Genomic DNA, 20861 nt, shown 5'->3' with positions numbered 1-20861 from the left:
TCTTCTTTATCTCAGTCTGTATAATCCTATAAACAATGGAAAAATTGTTGACTTGAAAAGAATTCATAAATATATGGGCAGAAAAAGAATGACCATACAATTTTTTTTAATGGTATGCTACAAACAGTGTTGGATAAGTTACTTTAAAAAAGTAATTAATTACTAATTACTTAATCAATATTGTATTTAAAATACTTATCTAATTACTGTGTCTGAAAAATAACTTAATTACTCAATAAGTAATTTAACTAAATACTTCCCTATAAACCTTGAGTGGACAAACAATAGAAATTAAACTCTTTAAATAATAAATAATTTTTTAAAAAAACATACGAGTCAACATAAAATAGTTTAGACTTTTAGCTCTCTGAATCATCTTTATTACATTCTATAAAAAAACATCCATCCATCCATCCATCCATCTTCATCCGTTTTATCCGGGGCCGGGTCGCGGGAGCAGCAGCCTAAGCAGAGAAGCCCAGACCTCCCTCTCCCCAGCCACCTCCTCCAGCTTATCCGGGGAAACACCAAGGCGTTCCCAGGCCAACCGAGAGATATAATCTCTCCAGCGTGTCCTGGGTCTGCCCCGGGGCCTCCTCCCGGTGGGACATGCCCGGAACACCTCACCCAGGAGGCGTCCAGGAGGCATCCTTGTCAGATGCCCGAACAACCTCAGCTGACTCCTTTCGATGTGGAGGAGCAGTGGCTCTACTCTGAGCCCCTCCCGGATGGCCGAACTTCTCACTCTATCTCTAAGGGAGAGGCCAGCCACCCTTCGGAGGAAGCTCATTTCTGCCGCTTGTATCCGCGATCTCGTTCTTTCGGTCACTACCCACAGCTTGTGGCCATAGGTGAGGGTAGGGATGTAGATCGACTGGTAAATTGAGAGCTTCGCTTTTACACTCAGCTCCCTCTTCACCACGACGGACCGGTGCAGCGTCCGCATCACTGCAGCCGCAGCAACAATCCGTCTGTCAATCTCCGGCTCCCTTCTCCCATCACTCGCGAACAAGACCCCGAGATACTTGAACTCCTCCACTTGGGGCAGGAACTCATCCCCGACCCGGAGTGAGCACTCCACCCTTTCCCGGCTGAGAACCATGGCCTCAGATTTGGAGGTGCTGATCCTCATTCCCGTTGTTTCACAATCGGCTGCGAACCGTTCCAGTGTGAGCTGGAGGCCTTCACCTGATGAAGCCAACATAACCACATCATCCACGAAAAGCAGAGATGAGATTCTGAGGCCATCGAAGTGAAAGCCACTTGGCTGCACCTAGAAATCCTGTCAATAAAAATTATGAACAGAATCGGTGACAAAGGGCAGCCCTGGCGGAGCCCATCACCCACCGGGAATGAGTCCGACTTATTGCCGGCAATGCGAACCAAGCTCTTGCAACGGTTGTATAGGGATCGAATGGCCCGTAGCAATGGGCCAGACACCCCATACTCCCGCAGCACCTCCTACAGGACACCCCGAGGGACACAGTTGAATGCCTTCTCCAAGTCCACAAAACACATGTAGACTGGTTGGGCAAACTCCCATGCACCCTCAAGTATCCTTGAGAGGATAAAGAGCTGGTCCAGTGTTCCGCGACCAGGACGAAAACCGCATTGTTCCTCCTTTATCCGAGGTTCGACTAGCGGACGAACTCTCCTTTCCAGCACCCTGGCATAGACTTTCCCAGGGAGGCTGAGGAGTGTGATACCCCTGTAGTTGGAACACACCCTCTGGTTCCCCTTCTTAAAGATGGGGACCACCACCCCGGTCTGCCAGTCCAGGGGTACTGACCCTGATCTCCACGCAACATTGTAGAGGCGTGTCAACCAGGACAGCCCTACAACGTCCAGAGCCTTCAGGAACTTGGGGCGGACCTCATCAACACCAGGGGCTCTGCCACCAAGGAGTTGTTTAACTGCCTCAGTGACCTTGCCCCCGGAAATTGGCGGGTCATTCCCCTCATCCCCAGACTCTGCTTCCTCCTCTGAAGACGTGTCAGTGGGATTAAGGAGGTCCTCGAAGTATTCCTTCCACCGCCTGACAATTTTCTCAGTTGAAGTCAGCAGCGCTCCGCCAGCACTATACACAGTGCAGGTAGAGCACCGCTTTCTCCTCCTGAGATGCCTGACGGTTTGCCAGAATCTCTTTGAGGCAGTCCGAAAGTCTTTTTCCATGGCCTCTCCGAACTCCTCCCACACCCGAGTTTTTGCTTCAGCCACTGCCCGAGCTGCATTCCGCTTGGCCTGTCCATACCTGTCGGCTGCCTCCGGAGTCCCACAGGCTAACCAAGCCTGATAGGACTCCTTCTTCAGCCTGGTGGCTTCCTTCACCTCTGGTGTCCACCATTTGGTTCGGGAATTACCACCACGGCAGGAACCAACCACCTTGCGGCCACAGCTCAATGCAGCAGCTTTGGCAATGGAGACGCTGAACATGGTCCATTCGGACTCAATGTCCCCAGTCTCCCTCGGAATGCTGTTGAAGCTCTGCCGGAGGTGTGCGTTGAAGATCTCTCAGACTGGGGCCTCTGCTACACGTTCCCAGCACACCCTCACTACACGTTTAGGTGTACCGGGTCTGTCCAGCGTCCTCCCCTGCCACCTGATCCAACTCAACACCAGGTGGTGATCAGTTGACAGCTCAGCCCCTCTCTTTACTAGAGCGTCCAGAACATATGGTCGCAGGTCTGGTGATACGATTACAAAATCGATCATCGACCTGCGGCCTAGAGTGTCCTGATGCCACGTGCACTTATGGATGCTCTTATGTTCAAACAAGGTGTTTGTTATGGCCAAACTGTGATTTGCACAGAAGTCCAATAACAAAACACCGCTCGGGTTCAGATCAGGGAGGCTGTTCCTCCCATTCACGCCCCTCCAGGTCTCGCTGTCGTTACCCACGTGACCATTGAAGTCTCCCAGCAGGTCAACAGAGTCTCCAGGTGGAGCACCTTCCATCACCCCACCCAGGGACTCTAAGAAGGCTGGGTACTCCGAACTGCCACTCGGGGCATAAGCGCAGATGACATTCAGGACCCATTCCCCGACCCTAAGGCGCAGGGAACAAACCCTCTCATCCACCAGGAAAAACCCCAACGTACCGGCAGCAAGCCGAGGGGATATTAGAATACCCACCCCAGCCCACCGCATCTGACCAAGGGCAACTCCAGACTGAGACAGAGTCCAGCCCCTCTCCAGGAGACTGGTTCCAGAGCCCAAGCCATGCGTAGAGGTGAGCCCGACTATATCTAGCCGGTACCTCTCAACCTCACGCACTAACTCAGGCTCCTTCCCCACCAGAGAGGTGATATTTCATGTAACAATTGCCAGTCTTGCCAGCCGGGGATCAGTCCGCTAGGGCCTCTGCTCCTTGCCGCCGCCCGGCACACAATGCACCCGACCCCTATGGCGCCTCCTTCGGGTGGTGGGCCTGCGGGAGGATGGGCCCATGTCCCCTTTTCGGGGATGGGCAGTAACGCGTTACTTGTAACGCGTTACTGTAATCTGATTACTTTTTTCAAGTAACGAGTAAAGTAAGGGATTACTACTGCAAAAACGGTAATTAGATTACCGTTACTTTCCTGTAGGAACACTGCGTTACTAAAACCGTGATTTTTTTGCGAGAATGTCTCATGACAGTGACATAAGCGAGTGCGACGTTCAGTGACAACAGCTGTGTGCAGATCAACAATGGATAATATATCGAGTGCGGGAGAGAGTATGAGCGTGCAGCGTTTAAAGCGTGGAAGTACTGACCTTATTTTGAGTTTGATTCCATAAAAAGTGACAAAAACATTAACGTCCGTTGTGCGTGGGAAGAAAACTTCTTTTTACAGCGAAAAAAAACCCCCTAAACAAGCACCGAGTGCACTACCACGTAATGGGAAATTCACAGAGAAGCTGCCGTATCCTTCCACTGACCGCTGCGGCACACCTGCACCAGAGCACACCTCCGTCTACCCTACTCCTGCTTTACAGGTGAAAATAGAGCAACAGGACTGCTGAGTTTTTGATTTTATTTATTTTCTGCTGTGTTTTACTTGCATCTATTTGAAAGACTGAGTGTAAACACAAAAAAAATATTTTATTTTATGTGCTGGAATGTGCAGAAAATAGGTTTAAATGTTAAACTAATTTCTTCAAGTCAGAGAATGGTGCATATAATTTAATTTTTGCTTGATGCATAAAGTTAAAAGATTAAAACTGATAAAACAAGTTTAAAAAAAGAGACTTTTCCATTTGATTACATTTTGTATGATGGATTATGCAGAAAAAGTAGAATTGGGCTGAAAGATCTATTGCTTTATCACCTATTCAGGTTGTAAATCGTGTTTTTAAAAGTAACTAAGTAACTAAGTAATTAATTACTTTTGAAAATAAGTAATCAGTAAAGTAACGGGATTACTTTTTTGGGGAAGTAATCAGTAATTAGTGATTATTAGTATTACTGATTACTTTTTTCAAGTAACTTGACCAACACTGCCGGTAACCCTATCCCGGGCAGGGTAAACTGTTCCCTCGATGTTTTCTTCATAAGGGTCTTCTGAATCTGTCTTTGTCTGGTCCTTCACCCAGGACCAATTTGCCATGGGAGACCCTACCAGGGGGCAAAAGCCCCCAGACAACATAGCCCCTGGGATCCCTGGGACACACAAACCCCTCCACCACGATAAGGTAGCGATTCACGGAGGAGCTATAAAAAACATACTATAATAATTACATTTTTTTTAGTAAGAAATGTAACGTTTTTTTTAGGTAAGAAACAATTCCTGAGTAACATACATGTGTGAATGTAAGATGGAAAGCATATAGGAAAACCATAGAAGAAAGTGTTTTGGAACAGCTGAGAAAAGAAAGCTGCAAGTGACACCTATCAAACACTAAATAAGGGCTAGTCAGGCAAAACTTTTAATTTAGAATAAATGTATCTTGAAAAGTTTGCATTCAAATCTTTTTAAAATTACTGACAACATTAATGATGACAAGGATGAACCCTATTTTTTGGTGATGTTTTTGGTGATGACATGACCTTTTCTCTAGCGCCACCATCAGGTCAAATTTTCAATTGTAGATTTATTGTATCTTCAAACTCTTTCATCCAATTTTTTTCTAATTTTGGGTGCACATCCATGCCCTTTAGAATGAATCCTTCTGATTATTGTAACCCTGAACCAGAGGTTGGCAACCCGGGGCTCCGGAGCCACATGCGGCTCTTTCATCCTGTTGCTCCACCTGGCTTGGGAAAATTAATTGGTATTTAATTGAAGTGTATTTTATTTGTGTTAGTTCTTGTTTTAAATTGTAGCTCTAATTTGGAAGATTATTGTGATCTTGAAATATTAAAATAAAATTATATTTTATTTATTTCATTGTTCAAAATATGCATCACACTCACGGAAGCCAGTATACCCGCCAAAATGCCATGCATTTATAGAGTCTTTCAACCCCGGGTAGGCCAAGTATGGAGAAATGTAAGAAAAGAATAATATCTGAAGAAAATAGAACATTTAATGATGCCTGGGCAGATTCATTTGCATTTACTTCTGACGAGAGTGGCCTACCAGTATGCCTAATTTGTGGAGAGGCACTGGCTAACAATAAAAGGTCAAATATTGCAAGACATTTCCAAAATAAACACACAGCCTTTGTCTCACTTCCCCTCTTTTAAGGGAGATCAGAGGTGATACATTTGGAGAATTTGCAGTCTGCAGTCATCACAATGCCAGCATCATTTGTGATCAGAGAGGAAAAAAACACACATTAACCTTCCCCCGTCACTCCCCTGACCTGACTACCATTCAGAATCACAAATGGAGTGATATTAAGAACCTTCAAAGACCGGACAAACTCGTATTTGAAACATGGAATCCCCAACACCTACATAAACATGAATATGCATTGGGAGTCCTGTCGATCTTCGGATCCACATATGTATGTGAGCAGCTATTTTTCACCATGAACTATGTTAAAAACAAACAAAGCTCACGCCTCACAGACGACAGTTTACAGTCCTGCTTAAAGATGAAAGTGACGTCGTACAATTTGCAAACGCTGTGCACAGAGGTTCAGGAGCAGAAGTCCCATTAACCAGGTAAAATAAATATTTATATTTATTTATTTTTCATTATTTAGTGACATAGTGGTTTTTCCAATTTATTTTTTAAGTTCAGGTCAAGGCTCCGCTATATGCTCCAAAAGCCCACAGGCGATATAAGGATGACGGCTCACTACACTTTTTGTTTGCTACATGGATAATTCAAGTTCAGCTTTTCAATTCATTTGAAACAGACCTTCAACTCGGCGTGTTTCTTTTTTGTGATTATTTGTTTAAGAGTTCAAAATGTTCAAAATATGTTCATTACCAGTGTTGGTCAAGTTACTTGAAAAAAGTAATCAGTAACTAATTACTGATTACTTCCCCAAAAAAGTAATCCCGTTACTTTACTGATTACTTATTTTCAAAAGTAATTAATTACTTAGTTACTTTTTAAAAACATGATTTACAACCTGAATAGGTGATAAAGCGATAGATCTGTCAACCCAATTCTACTTTTTCTGCATAATCCATCATACAAAATGTAATCAAATGGAAAAGTCTCTTTTTTTTAACTTGTTTTATCAGTTTAATCTTTTAACTTTATGCATCAAGCAAAAATTAAATTATATGCACCATTCTCTGACTTGAAGAAATTAGTTTAACATTTAAACCTATTTTCTGCACATTCCAGCACATAAAATAAAATATTTTTTGTGTTTACACTCAGTCTTTCAAATAGATGCAAGTAAAACACAGCAGAAAGTAAATAAAATCAAAGACTAGCGGTCCTGTTGCTCTATTTTCACCTGTAAAGCAGGAGTAGGATAGGCGGAGGTTTACCCTGGTGCAGGTGTGGCGCAGCGGTCAGTGGAAGAATCCGCGAGTTTCTCTGTGAATTTCCCATTACAACGTTGCGCACTCAGAGCTTGTTTAGGGGGTTTTTTTCGGTGTAAAAAGAAGTTTTCTTCCCACGCACAACGGACACTAATGTTTTTGTCATTTTTTAAGGAATCAAATTCAAAGTAAGGTCAGTACTTCCACGCTTTAAATGCTGCACGCTCATACTCTCTCCCGCACTCGATATATGATCCATTGTTGATCTGCAGACAGCTGTTGTCACGAACGTCGCACTCGCTTACGTCACTGTCATGAGACATTCTCGCAAAAAAATCACGGTTTTAGTAACGCAGTAACGCAGCGTTCCTACGGGAAAGTAACGGTAATCTAATTACCGTTTTTGCAATAGTAATCCCTTACTTTACTCGTTACTTGAAAAAAGTAATCAGATTACAGTAACGCGTTACAAGTAACGCGTTACTGCCCATCTCTGTTCATCACATAAATAAAATGTAATTTTTTCTGTAACACTTCATGAATTTCATAAACAACACACTATAGTTGTTTATACAAAGTGTAAAAGTAAAAGAAAAACAAAAAAAAAACAATATATACAGTGTTATCTTCATTTTAGATGTCAAAAAGTATTTGCGGCTCCCAGTGTTTTCTTTTCTGTGGAAACCAGTTCCAAAAGGCTCTTTGCGTGTTTAAGGTTGCTGAACCATGCCCTAGACCCTTTGCTCTCGCTCCACAACATCGCTTTCACTCATCTCTCCTCTTTTCTTATCCGGGCTTGAGACTGGCAGTGGCAGAGTTGAAGAGATGGCTGACTGTGTATCTGGTGGTGACTGGAACCATTTTGATAATAATTGGCAGCAATAAGTCTACCCTGTTGTTGGAGTTGGGAAAGGGACCATATTATCTTTCCATTTTTGGAAGGGATTGTGCCTGCCATGGTTGAGAGACAACAGGAGGGTTAACACTATCATTCAAGGTTCAAGGTTCTTTATTTGTCACATGCATAGTTATACAAGTATAACACACGGCGAAATGTAACCTGACACGCTCCTCGACTTATGCAAAGGGGGGGGGGGGTGTAGAGGAAGAACATTATATATACAGGGTGGGCCATTTATATGGATACACCGTAATAACATGGGAATGGTTGCTGATATTAAAGTCCTGTCGGTGGCACATTAGTATATGTGAGGGGGCAAACTCCTCAAGATGGGTGGTGACCATTGTGGCCATTTAGAAGTTGGCCATCTTGGATACAACTTTTGTTTTTTCAATAGGAAGAGGGCCATGCAAACTCATTGGTAATGTCACAAGAAAAACAATGGTATGCTTGGTTTCAACGTAACATCTCGTATCTTCACACCATAGACAATTGCCTTCAGATGACCCCAAAGATAAAAGTCCAAAGGGGTCAGATCGGGAGACCCTGGGGGCCATTTAACTGGCCCACGACGACCAATCCACTTTCCAGGAAACTGTTCATCTAGGAATGCTCGGACCTGGCACCCATAATGTGGTGGTGCACCATCTTGCTGGAAAAACTCAGGGAACGTGCCAGCTTCAGTACATAAAGAGGGAAACACATAATCATGTAGTAATTTCAAATATCCAGTGGCCTTGAGGTTTCCATTGATGAAGAATGGACCCATGATCGTTGTACCCCATATACCACACCAAACCATCACTTTTGTTGTTCCAACAGTCTTGGAGGGATCCATCCAATGTGGGTTAGTGTCAGACCAATAGCGGTGGTTGTGTTGGTTAACTTCACCATTCACATAAAAGTTTGCCTCATCACTGAACAAAATCTTCTGCATGAACTGAGAGTCGTGTTCCAATTTTTGTTTTGCCCATTCTGCAAATTCTGTGCGCCAATCTGGGTCATCCTTGAGATGCTGCAGTAGCTGGAGTTTGTAAGGGTGCCATTTGGGAGTAGCTAATATCCGCTGAAGGGATGTTCGACTAATGCCACTCTCCAGTGACATGCTGCGAGTGCTACGCTGTGGGCTCTTGCTGAATGAAGCTAGGACAGCCACTGATGTTTCTTCATTAGTGACAGTTTTCTTGCATCCCCATTTTGGCAAATCCAACACTGAACCAGTTTCACGAAACTTATCAAGCAGTTTGCTGACTGTAGCATGGGAGATGGGTGGTCTCGTAGGGTGTCTTGCATTGAAATCTGCTGCAATGACCCAGTTACTGCGTTCACCAGATAGCAACACAATTTCGATCCGCTCCTCATGTGTAAACCTCTTCGACATGTCAATGGCTGTGAACAAAGAGAAACTTGTAAATAATTCATGAAAGAATAAAGTTACGTTGAAACCAAGTACAGCATTGTTTTTCTTGTGACATTACCAATAAGTTTGATGTGTCACATGGCCCTCTTCCTATTGAAAAAACAAAAGTTGTATCCAAGATGGCCGACTTCTAAATGGTCACCATGGTCACCACCCATCTTGAGGAGTTTGCCCCCTCACATATACTAATGTGCCACAAACAGGACTAATATCAACAACCATTCCCATTTTATTACGGTGTATCCACATAAATGGCCCACCCTGTATAATATATACATTAGGTGAATGTGCAGTAGTAGCATGTATGCAGCAAGCAGGTGAACTCTGTACATTAAGTGAATTAAATAAGAATAGACAATCTGACTGTTTTATAGAATAGACAATGTAAACATATTTAAATTTAAAGGAATTTGAAATTTACATTGTGCCAGTGGGTTTAGAGTGTCTGGAAGAGAGTCCTGTCTCAGTCACTTATGGACTTATGGATGATGTGAGAGGGTGGGTGTGTGTGTGTGTGTGTGTGTGTGTTGCGGGGGGGGGGGGGGGGGGAGAGATTCTCATCAGATGAGAATTCCTCAAAATCGGCGTCCTCCTCAACACAATCCTCTGTCTCAAACACATTCGCCTCTATGTCAATTTCATTGACAGTAAATCTGTTCCCAGAGGAATTTTTTTTAGGGAACATAGAGTTTGCACAGTACACCGTGCACCAAGACTAATGATTTAAATAGAAGGGGGTCATGGAAGCTTTTATAAGTTTGCTCCTCCCTTATCTTGCATAAGCTGTTAATGTCCTTGTGAGAAAATCCTACCTACCCACCACCGCACGAGAAATATCTGTTCTAATTCTGCAGGTGTGAGTATAGTAGGTCACACACACACACACACGTTTTCATATTTTAGTCAGGACATATAATTGACATAATGCTTTCCCTAGCTGTTTACCCTAACCCTAACCATCAAAATTGAATGGCTTTCCCTAACCCTTAGCCTATATCTAACCATAACCTAATTGTAACCCTGACATTAAAACCACATTTTGACCCTCAAAAATGCCTTCAAACACATGGGGATGGGCATTTGTCCCCATAATTATTTGATCCTTGACCAAGTGTACCACACATATCCAAAAAACCCTGAAAAAAAATACTGATGGATGAATACAGTCACTGTGATTGTAAATGTGCATTGGACAAGTGATGTATTATCCAGCAGGGTGAGCTGAAGCACCAGGAATAAACTCTAGCTATTAACTATCTGTTATTGTGCTATTTATGTAAAGTGATGGGAATAACAGCGTTATAAGTAACGGCGTTACTTTTTTCAGTAACGAGTAATCTTTTGATTAATTACTATTTTTATCGTTACAACGCCGTTACTAACAAGAAAATGCGGGGCGGTCACGTTACTATTTTTCAACAAACAGACAGTTGAAGCTGTCTTCAGCTTACCACACCTTATATCAGTTGCACCGAAGTAGCTGTCTACGTAAGTAATCTGGGCGCTACAGCTTTGTGCAGCTGCGCTCCCACGGTCGGCAATCACTTTCTGGCAGACGATCACTTTTTGGCACAACACCTGGGGCTAAAGGGGCAAAACAATCACATGGGTGCTGCTGTTTGGCTGAGGAAGAATAAAGTAGCCGTGGTTAACATGACCACTTCAAGATGACAAAGCAACAAGGTGCTATATACCTATACTTATTTGATTCTGAAAAGTATGCAGCAAAAATGTAATTTATCTTTATCCTTTTTATCATACATTCTGTAGAAAATACAATAGTCACAAGTTGAAAGTCATAGGCTAATTGATGTCCATCAACATTAAACAGCTCAGATTAATAAACCTAATGTATAATCTGTAGCGTTGGAACACAGTCTGACAATGAGACATTAATCAAATGTGCAGTGACAAAGACAATGAACTTTATAGCATTTATGTTTTTGTTAGTGTTCTGTCTGTGTTTGTACAAGATTAATGGCTGAAGCACCACAGATCAAGTGTTTGTGTGTAAGTGTGTGTTTCATTATGTCTAAATGAGAAAGGCCAAGTATGTTAAATGTTTTTGCTTTTTTTTTTTCACCATGGTTGCAGCAAAACATTCCTCTAGTCTTCTTCCTCTTCAGTAATCTTGGTAGTCTGGGCAGTTCAGTTTCTTTTATGTCAATTCTATTTTTACATTTAATGATTCAAAAGATCCTGTTAAATGATAAAAGGAAAAACTTCAAACAAACAGCTGTAAGCGTCTAAGAATAATTTATTAGGTTTGGTTTTGTATATGTGATACATTTTGTTTCATGTCAGCAATCTCAAGCTGTCTTGTTGAAAAGTTATTAACATGTTAATATTTGATTGGAGAAATTCTGCAGCATGCCCATTAAAAAGTGAAAAAGTTTATTTTTTATACATTTTGTCACACATGCAGATAATATAGCAATAACTTTATTACCTTTAATGTCACAGATTAAACAATGTCCATCAATATGTATTAAGATTAATAAACTCAGTAGTGCATGAGGATTACTGAGAGGTATGACTGTCTGACTGTCAACAGACTGTCACACCAACAATCACAGTTTGGTGTGACGACATTTTCCCCTTTGTTCCCCTTCAAAATATACTTGGTGAAAATGTGTGGGTGTGCTGGACACTCCCCATGCATTTTTCATTTGAGAAAGATATGTACTGATGGAGGCTTCCTGTTCCATTATTAGTTTAGCTTTTACTGAAGCTGCTCTGAAAAATAGTCTGTGAATGTGGCACCAATGGCATGTAGCTGACGTAGACCGTGACCTTTAAAGCATTTATGTTTCTGTTACTACAAAAAATATTAATATTCATATTAATATTTGTTCATTTACCCAAATGTTATTATTGATGTTTATAGTTACTTCTCAATAACATTTCCCTCATATTTTTAAGATTTTACAATAATTATTTTGTTCTCTTTGTTGCCTTTGTTTTGTTCACCTGATTTGAAAAATAACCCGTTTAATTACTAATTTAAACTGATTTAATCTTAGACTTTTTATTTATGTTAAAACGTATCCTTGTCTGCAGATTTCTTTTTCTTTCATATTCTGTGATTTTCTGCACTTTGACTTAAAATATTCTCCATTCCAGCAGTTGAGAGGATTTAATTAAAGTGCACCAAGTGCTACATGTAGCTATATTACAGGTATCTATATTTCTAATTAAGTTGCATTTTTCTTTGTAGAAAATGTCATCACATCTACCAGTGTAAGTTAGATGTACTTAAATCACAAACTAAAGGGTCAGAATTTACCTGAGTGGATTAGAAATGTAAAAACAATGTGATAGATGCCATTTGTCTACGTGATTGTTCACTGGCATGAAGCTGTTTCACAAGAAATAACCCCACCTTGTTATAAACAATATTGAAAGTGACGCACATGTACCTGCTCGATTCTAAAAATAAATGTGAAAAGATCTGGTTACATAACATACTAGATCTCAAACATCATTCATGGATAAATAATGCTTGTTAATAAAGGATTATTACTTTTATCCAGACAAAACGCCTTTCTTTATGTTTGTTCAAGTGTTTATGGTATTAAATCAGTCCTGAACCTTATTGTTAGGCAGTTTATGCAAGCTTTGATTGGCGACACCATAATTTGTCCATTCCTTGGCTGATTCAAACCCACATAATGAGGTTCAGTAACTTTACCACATCTCTCTAATATTTTGCTCTTTACTATTTTTCTATTTATTTATTTTCATTATTTTATTTTATTATATTTTATTATATTTTCTTCTACTGTACCATGCTGCTGAGTTACTGCTGCTCGTCAAACACATTTCATTGCAATGTTGACCCTGTGCTAACTTGCATATGACAAATAAAACTGAAAACTGAAAAACTCAGTCTGCAAAAGTGGAATAGATTCCATAATATACTGAAGCCACCAATCAAGAACAGAGTTATTTCCGGCAGACACACTCAGCTGCAACCTTTGCAGATCAACTGATTTCGCTGTTTGCCAACATCAGTTCAAATGTACGATGCCACCTTTGCAACAAGCCAGTTTGTGAAATTTCTTCTGTCCTAGATATTACATGATCAACTGTAAGTGGTATTAAGGCAAAGTGGAAGTGTTTAGGAACCACAGGAATTCAGCTACAAAGTGGCAGATCATGTAAAGTTACAGAGTGCAGTTGTCTAATGTTGAAACATAGTGCACGAAGGTCACAAAGGCTCTGCTGACTCAATAACTACATTTCCAAATCTCCTTTTGCATAAACATTAACACAAAAAAATGCACCAGGAGCTTCATGGCAAAAATTTCCATGACCAAGCTGTTCCTGTAGGCTCATGTAGGTTTTATATGAGTATGTAAGAAACTGTTTCACTTCCAGGTAGGTACAAGGCAGACCTAATATTTTGGCATTTATTTTAGTGTACAAAATACTACTTTTTTGTTTCCTTGAGTCTGGAAAGCACCAGAGTATGCAGGGTATACATTTTGTCTATGTGAAGACTACATAGAAAATACAAATCAATACACAGAATAATGTTTTAACATGCCACAGTAGAAGATTGCAGTACATTTCTTCAGTCAAAATAGACAATAGCAGTGGAGAAAATACATTTAGAAGAAACAAAATGTTAAGCTGGGCCAATATTCTTGAAATCTTGTTTGTATTTCTTTGTTTATCCTTATTTTTTTACTCTTCAGCAGAACTGTAATTTGAAAATGTGAGGAAGCATATGAATGTATCATCATTCTCCATTGTTGGGCAGATAAGCTGCAGAAAATGCATCGTAAAAACAAAACAAAACAAAACAACAGGAAAAATATTCCCAAAATGATCCAACTAAGGTCTTGATGTAAGACACATACACAGCTAGATTAATTTCTAGTCCATGGCTCCTCAATGCCAGATTTACAAAGCTTCCTCGTCTTGGCTTGAGGGAAAAAGTGACAAGAATTGAACCAGTATTCAAAAATAATACCATGTCAGCTTTAATCATCTCAATGCAGCAAACAGAGACAAGATAGTGAATGAATATAAGCAGTGTGGTATTTAATGCATAAATGCAAGGAATATTAACTGCAATGCTGTGAGTTCACAACATTTTATTATTATTATTAGAATGTATCACTTTGTTTAAAAGTTCTGTATTACATGGTACAGTGAAAAATCTTTGAAAACTCATACAGTATATCATGCGACATATTTTCCAAATGTTTTTCACTCTACTGGAATTCATTATTTGTTTGCCTGCCTTGATGTCTACAAATAACTCCGGTCACTAACAAAAAGAAGGGAGAGGCTGTTATCCTGAACCAAGAAACTTTCAGGTTCATCGCTTGACAAACTCGCAAGTCCTGTGATGTGACGTTGTTCCTCAGGATGTCACAGATTCCTCTATCTTCTTTTACATACGTCATTAGCCCTCACTCTTCTGAAATATATAAGGCCACAAGAGGTGTGAACATAAGATTTAATAGAGTGAAGAGGTGAACTGCACTGTTTAAAACATAGTGATTTAAAAATATCTAAAAAAAGGATTAAAAAGGGGGAGAATTAATACATTTTCATCTGATCTCAGTTTTTGTAAGTACAATGTACAAAACTGATTTTATGTACTGTGAATATGACTTTTTGTTTCTTTCACTTACTTATTAAACTAATGCTAATTAAGTATTTTACCCATATTATTTCAAAATGTTCACGTATAGTTGTTGTTGTTTTTTTTTTTAAGTATAATGATGAGTACAGTTAATAATAATTATTTTGCATTTTTGTCACATTTTATTTTACTGGGTTTTTAACTCGTTTTTCAAGTTTTTGTTTTAATCGTCATGTATAGTTTTGACATATGTTTCTTTTACAGATTTAATTGATTAAACAATGGGGATTGGACTGATTATATCAATTTCCTTGCTTCTAACAGGTAAGCTAAGAGATGCTAATCTTACTAGTGATATAAAATAAATGAACTGCTTTAGCATAGCTATATATAATGTCATGAATAATTGCTATAGAAAATATGTAGACTGTATTAATGATGAATGCTATAATACTTTAATGGTTATGCACATATTAACTTGAGTGAAGTAAATCTAGGTGAGTTGTACCTAATGATGCAAGAAGCCAAATTTCTATTTTTTTTAATTTCTACAAAAAGTGGGTTTGAGCAACTTTGAGTTTGGCTGAGATGAGGAAATTTTGCATACGTGGGGATAGTTTTGCTTCTGTCTGTCTCTTTCCTTCTTGAGGCTGAAGCATTTGGTTTTCCTCATACTCAGTGTCACAGCACACATAGATCATTCCCTTTAAAATCACTCATTTCTAAAAAAGGTTGAAAGCCTTAACCCCCTCACTTTTATATAACTTTAACATATTAAATGAAGCCATGCAAAAGATTACCTTCATACTTTAAAACTATCTGGAACTTAAAATGCAAGGACTAGGCTGATATTGCACACTTTTCAATAAGTCTTATTTTTGTCCAATGTTTTTGACCCCCTTATAACATTACACTATAGGATAGTCTTGTGACTTTTTCAAGGCTGAGAAAATCTATTTGGGCTCTGTTAATTACTGAAATCAATTTAAATTTAAAAATTAAACAGGAAATTTAAATTTAAAGTGCACTGTGCAGAAGAAGCTGAAATTTGTGCTGAAAAAATGTGAAAATGCTGAATGTTCAGCAAAAAAGAGATAAGGAACCTGAAAATTGTGCTGAAAAGAGGTGAAAAGGCTGAAAATTGTGCTGAAAAGAGCAGAAGAGGCTGAAAATTGTGCTGAAAAGAGGTGAAAAAGCTGGATTCTTCAGCTGAGGAATCCAGCTTATGGCAACATTTTTTTCAGCTGAAGAAGCTGGAATTTGTGCTGAAAAGTAGTGAAAAATTCTGCTAAAAAGCGGTGAAAAAGCTGAAATTTGTGTTGAAAAGAGTTTAAACAGTTCAACCGTTAACTGAAATTTTTTTGTCATGAACGGGATTCGAACCCCGGCCTCCTGCTCTGAGAACTGCTGCTCATCTCATTGAGCTAAAACATGGCTCAGCCTGGCAAGCAAAACTGGTGATAACACTGATAATGTGGTCTCTGTCAGCAAAATGGGCAAAAAATGCCATAAAAAGCTGAATATCTCAAAAAGTATAAAAGTTATATTTTTCAGCCACTCATCTCACTGAGCCAAACTGGTTCTCACGTAACTGAAAAAAACTAAAAGAGGTGAAGAAACTGAAATTTGTGCAGAATAGAGTTGAAAAGATAAGGAACCTTAAAATTGTGCTGAAAAGAGGTGAAAAAGCTGAAATTCTTCTGAAAGAGCAGAAGAAGCTGAAATTGTTCAGCTACTCATTGAGGCAAACTGGTACTCATGTAACTGCAAAAAGGTGAAAAAGCTTTTTCTAATAACAGCAGAAGAGGCTGAGATTTGTGCTGATAAGAGGTGAAAACGCTGAACTTTCTGCTGAAAAGAGGCAGAACAACCTGGTTCTGCTCAATTTCAGTCCACCAATCAGAGGTACTGCTTCTGTCTGCTTCATCAGGCTGTGTACTTGTATGTATTCCTGCCATGGAGCGTTAACAAGAATCTGAGGTCCATATTAGAAAAGCTGCTAAAATCATAAAATTTTCAGCATTGTAATAAATTAGCACTATAGATCACTGGTCTGTGATAGTGTAGTAATTTGTAATGGAAAAAAATAAGTTGGACAAGGTGGAATCTGAAGATCTGTTTCATTACCAAAGGCGCCACTGGCAGGAGCGAGGGCCGCCTGGAAAACAGGGTGATGAGCAGTCAGAATTAGATCGCGGCGAGAGGCGAAAAACGCAGATTTTTGGAGTTACAAAACGTCGCGTAACTCAAAAGTCAGTCAGTCATGTCTCAGTGTCAAGTCTGCGTCTTAGTCTGTCTCATGTTTCCTGTTTAATTTTGATAGATCCTCATATAGTTTATGTCAGTTAACTGTTTTTTCTTACTGTTTTAGCTTTTCCCAGTTTAGTTTTGTTAGTTTATTTTAGTCTCGCTTCACCTTTTGTTTTTGTGTGTTTTGTTCAATACAAAATAAAGGCCCATTTTTTTGGTTAATATTTCACTCTATCTGCATTTGGGTCCACACACTCTCCGTTCCACGTTATCTGCCTCAGTAGACTTGACATTTACTGTTTGTTATAGGTTTGCTCAGCCCAAATGTAGCGAGTGAAAGCCACCGAGTAACCGCTAAGGGCCTCTATACTACTTGTGCAAACTTTCAGGCCCAAAGCTCTTACAGGAACGAGCCCAGAATAAACGGGACAAGAGGATCAATATCAGTCAGATATGTTAAAATGTATTATTTTAAAAGAACACAAAGGGTTTGCAAAAGGCCTAAAACATCAAAATGGGAAAGGTCACTAACGACCACAAGATAGTCTTGGTGCAACCTGCCAGCAATGCAGCTATCACCTGAGGGCTTGCGTTACCCCGGTGGTCCCAGATGCTCGTTGTTTTAAAAGAAACAAATCCACCCCAAATAAATACGAGCCCAACAGAACACTTATCGCATGCACTAAGTGTTTTAGTTCAGGCAATAATCGGTGGCACTAAAATCACTCTTAATAAAACTTATTCACTGCAAATCCACACAGAGCACCTCTAAAAAGACCTACTTCCCCTAAGGTAAGAGCCCAGCTCAGGGATTGCACATTGCCCGACTAATATTGCACCAGCCCAGTAGAAATAAAAACAAACCCGGCATAAAAAAACAGTTTTAAAAGGTGACCCTACTAAAACCAAAAACGCAACAAAAAGGAGAAGGAGGAAAAAAACAGTGACAAATTCACATGTGCAGCCTGCCCTCCAGCAGACAACTGTGTTTGCTGCACACCTGGCTTATCTTGGCTTATCTTCTAAAAATCACTACTCGAACCTCTGCTGTAGAGGTTTAAAACAACTGTTTGTGTAGCAGACAATTAAAACTTCTCAGGCTCTTCACCTACTCACACAACCATTGTTCACAGCCGCTCGTCAGTGGAAATGAAGAGCACCTGCTGCTACTTCCTCTTTTATACCCTCCATTGGGTCCCCTGGGTCCTAAAGCCTTCCCCATTACACAAATAAAACGGCTCTTTTTCAGTTTGGGTTAGGCTAGGTTAAATGAAATTTGTTTCAACGCTTCGTTTTGTCTGCGTTTGGGTCCACTATTCCACCAGGTCTGCAGACCTGACAACAAAGTGGAGCCAGTAAGAATTACTACGTAATCAATAAATGATCATGATAATGGAATCGAAATTGCAAAATTCTTATCAGTTCCTGTCCATATTGGTGTTGGGTTCATTAACCCTTTAAGACCTACCATAGAACAAAGTCCGCCAGAGCTTATATTATATTTTTACATGTTGTAGTGCCATTTTTGGGAGCATTTTAAGTTGCTATACATCAATACAACCATTATAGCCCAAATTTTGATAATATGTATGCATTAAGTGCATAGAAATTACATAAATTGCAAGAAAGTGCAATAAACTACAAAAAAATTGAAAATCTTTTTTTTTTTTTTTTTTTTTAACATATATTTCTAGTTAGAGAAATTTAAGAGGCTTACCGTCACTTCCGGTTTCGGGCAGGTAATGGCGGACATGCGATAGTTCACGCTGACGTCTATTCTAACGTAGGAAGTGTTATGAACAGCTGATTGGATCGGCAAAGCGTGTTTCTGGAATATTGTTTTTGTTCCTGCAAGCGCTTTTTATGCCGTTTTTGCAAAGCCATATGTGGAACGAAACCGTGACCTAGGACAAGCTGATGGCGTAAGATGTAAGTACAACTCCTCCGGTTTCATATGCAAAAAAAATTATTGCTCTAGCTTACGTGGTTGCAGTTCTACAAGGATTTAAAAGTAGTTGTGCAAAACGGAGCGTGCCCGCTCTGACCGGTTTTAAAGGGTTAATTAAAAAAGAGTAATGTGTTAAATATATTACACAGAACGTTTTACTTAAAAGCATACTTTAAGTACTAAATTTATTAAGTACTTACGTAACATACTTAATGCAGTACATCACTTAATTACTCCAAGGAGGAAGTATTTTGTTGCACTACTCTTTACATTACTTTTGAATTTCTCTGTATAATGACCTGAAACATATGTTGTAAGATAACATTTAACAATATAAACCTATAGACTCTATTCCCACACACCAACCAAATCACTATCCCAATGAGAACATATATGATATATCATTTATGTATAAATGCAAAGCAGAAATAAAAACCAGCACAAAGAGTGGCAATTGCCACAGTGATTATACTGAAAAGACATGAACAGATATGAAGGATCCAGCCTGACTGCTCATGGATGCTTTTGTTGGGGATAAAGTATCTGAATTTCAGGAGCGGGCCCATGCCTCCAAACACGCTCTTTCCAGTTTTTATCTATGTATGATTCCCCAGTTCTAAAAGCAGTTTGTTCTCATTTTAGTGCCCCACCCTCCCTCCCCTTTTGTAATGCTTTTGTCACGGTGTACAAGGTGGACTCACGCGCTGGACTCCGGGGATTGATGCACACAAGAGAATTTATTAACGTACAATGTCCAACAAGTGTATATACAAAAGGTGCGGGGCAGTGCTACAGACAAAAGGTGAGAGGGGCAGGGCTCCAGGAGAAATCCAGGGGAACACTCTCATTTCTCTCCAAACAATCCACACACGAGCTCACGTCTTTCTCCAAGCAATCCACACACGAATCCAATCTCTCTCCTCGAACACTCACCGCTCAGGGAACACTAGGGAAAACAGTCCAGAGGGTCTGCGCACAAAGAAACGCTTGTTAGTTTCTAACACACAACTATACGGAAAAACACTTGCTAGACGCTCGACTTTCACTGACGCGATTCACACAACGATCCAGCGAAGAACAGCCGTTGATTCCTGGCTTAAATGCCAGCCACACTAATGAGGCACCGGTGTTTCTTCCTCCGAGGGTGTGGGCCAAGGGCGTGAACCCGTAATCAGTTCCTCCCTGGCGAGAGAGAGAGAGAGAGAGAGAGAGAGAGAGAAACAGCTGATCAGCGACCAGCTGAACCTCCAGGCCGTTACAGCTTTCACTTCTTCACTTCTCGTTAATACATGGGGATCAATCCCCTCCTAGGCTTTCCCCAAACTGCAGCTCAATTTGTGTCTAAGCCATTCAACTTTGTCTACTAAAAACACCATCAAACTAAAAATGTTCTATTGTATAAATTATATTGATGTACTCAGGTAAGGGTGAAAATTGTTCCAAAATCTGATGTTGGAATGAATTCATGACATTTGTGCAGTAGGAAGTTATACTACATTAAGGATTCATTTGGGAATGGTAACTCAGAATAATTTGATGAAAAAATTGTACTTAATACATACATACATTCATATTTAAGAGTATGTGAACTTATCTCCTACAGCTACGGGGACAGGAGCAACGACCAGCACACCTCCTCCGACAACAAGCACCACTGCCCCACCGACCACCACCACAACAGCTCCCCCGACAACAACCAACACTGCCCCACCGACCACCACCACCACGGCTCCTCCCACAACAACCACCACTGCCCCACCGACAACCACTACCACCACGGCTCCTCCCACAACAACCACCAGTGCTCCACCGACCACCACCACCACGGCTCCTCCGACAACAACCACCACTGCCCCACCGACAACCACCACCATT

At 40.4% G+C, this 20861-nt stretch overlaps 1 long non-coding RNA gene across 1 annotated transcript; it reads left to right on the top strand.

The window, feature by feature from the left end:
• The first annotated feature begins 14675 nt into the window (after nt 1–14675).
• On the top strand, nt 14676–20795 carry LOC146391344 (uncharacterized). Its single transcript, XR_014799918.1, has 3 exons — nt 14676–14772; nt 15053–15112; nt 20590–20795. It is a non-coding gene; the product is annotated as an uncharacterized LOC146391344 (long non-coding RNA).
• Nucleotides 20796–20861: the final 66 nt, after the last annotated feature.

Source organism: Perissodus microlepis, chromosome 3 (assembly GCF_051167445.1).
Source record: "Perissodus microlepis isolate ML-2025 ecotype Zambia chromosome 3, ASM5116744v1, whole genome shotgun sequence".
Lineage (NCBI taxonomy): Eukaryota > Metazoa > Chordata > Actinopteri > Cichliformes > Cichlidae > Perissodus > Perissodus microlepis.
This window is presented reverse-complemented; position numbering and strand designations above follow the sequence as displayed.